The 1,803-nt window shown below is 39.3% G+C and overlaps 1 non-coding gene across 1 annotated transcript; it reads right to left on the bottom strand.

Moving 5' to 3' along the window:
- Positions 1-1,527: 1,527 nt before the first annotated feature.
- On the bottom strand, positions 1,528-1,718 carry LOC132660512 (U2 spliceosomal RNA). The gene has a single exon (XR_009601850.1). It is a non-coding gene; the product is annotated as a U2 spliceosomal RNA (small nuclear RNA).
- Between the last annotated feature and the right edge of the window lie 85 nt (positions 1,719-1,803).

Here is a 1,803-nt window from a genome sequence, read left to right as displayed (position 1 = left end):
ACCTAGGACGATTGCTTACACTGTTTCCCAGCACTGGAGGAAAGGAGGTGAGCCCTTTCTAGGAAGCAGCTGGAGTGAATGAGCCTTCCCTCAAGTAGACGAGATAGGCTTCTCTGAACATAGCTAATAGAGGATGTAAGGGACTTTCCAGGAAGTTTGTGAGGCACTGAGCTTGTGAGAGAGGCACCGCTCTGGGGTTCTATCCTAAACTTAAATGTGTTGTCCCAGGCTTGAATTACATGAAACAGCTTGTGCTGTATTCCCTCACACCTCTGCCCCAGTCTTTCACCTTATGTTTTAGGTTGCTTTTTCATTTCTATTTTAAAATAAAAAATTAATGTTAAATGTAAAAGTTAAATTAAAAAAATTAAAGTTTCTGTTTTTACAATACCAACCATATACTGCAAAGATTTATTTTCAACTTATGGATGAAGGATGTGATCCATTTTTCTGGAAGACTTCTGGGAAAACTTTCCAAATTACTTTAGCATAACAGAAAATTTGTTTCTGCATTAAGTCAGCTTATTCCTCATACATACATAGTTGTTCAAAATTGTTGAATAGCGAGTTTCTCTGCCATGTGCTAAATCTATATAAAGCCTTTATGTGGTTAAAGTGACCACATATGCATGAATGAATACACTTAACACATATTTTAATGGCCAGATCATCTAGGAATGCATTCTTCGAAACATTTCGAAGGTATGTGGGCAAGGATGCTTTCAATGGACTTGGTACCCAGAACGTTCCCTTCCACATAAACTCCTGCCTCAAACATATCACCCCTCAGCCTCCTGAGATCAAGGCACTCCTTTCCAGAGCATTAGCTACTTTCTCCCTTACACATGAAAACCTTACTTCTCTGAATCTTACCTTTACCCTTCAGGGTGTAAATCCTCTAGCGTGGTGAAAAGTGAACGGCCACAATGGCTGAGTAACGAGATCTCACAGAAATGGATGGAATTAAAATTACATTTAACGTATGGTAATTTGTTGTGATCAAGTATGTTCAGGAAAGTACAATGGAAATGTAAGTTCAAGGGGAAAAAGAAACAATGTAACATTTCCTACTTAAAAAAAAAAAAAAAAAGCTTTTGGGGCTTCTGGCTGGCTCAGTGCGTATAGCATGCGACTCTTGATCTCAGGGTTGTGAGTTTGAGCCCTGTGTTGGGCACAGAGATTACTTAAAAAGAATCTTAAAAAAAAAAAAAAATCTTGGGTGGCACCTGGGCGGCTCAGTCAGTTGAGGGTCTGACTTCAGCTCAGGTTATGATCTCATGGTTGGGGAGTTTAAGCCCCATGTAGGGCTCTGTGGTGACAGCTCAGAACCTGGAGCCTGCTTCAGATTCTGTGTCTCCCTCTCTCTCTGCCTTTCCCCTGCTCACTGTCTCTCAAAAATGAATAAACATTAAACAATTTTTTTAAAAACTTTAATATAATACATTTTTAATTAGCTAATTTTTAATAAAAAAATCTATTTAATTGATTTAGTTAATTATTGAATGTTTTTTTTTTTTAAACTCCCCGGGGGAGTGCAGCATTCCCAGAGGTACTGCGATACCAGGTCGATGCCCGGAGGGGACGGAGCAAGCTCCTATTCCATCCCCCTGCTCCAAAAATCCACTTAGTATACTGTTCTCGGATAGATGACGTCTCAGATATCAAACTGATACGAACAGATACTATGCTTGATATTAGCCAAAAGGCCAAGAAATGATTCTTTTTTCTTTTTTTTTTTTTTAAGTAAGCTCTATGCCCAAGGTGGGACTCAAATTCACAACCCCGAGATCAAGAGTCACGCTC

Source organism: Panthera onca, chromosome B4, assembly GCF_046562875.1.
Source record: "Panthera onca isolate mPanOnc1 chromosome B4, mPanOnc1 haplotype 2, whole genome shotgun sequence".
Lineage (NCBI taxonomy): Eukaryota > Metazoa > Chordata > Mammalia > Carnivora > Felidae > Panthera > Panthera onca.
The sequence above is the reverse complement of the archived record's forward strand: the minus strand, read 5'-3'. Positions and strand labels throughout refer to the sequence as shown.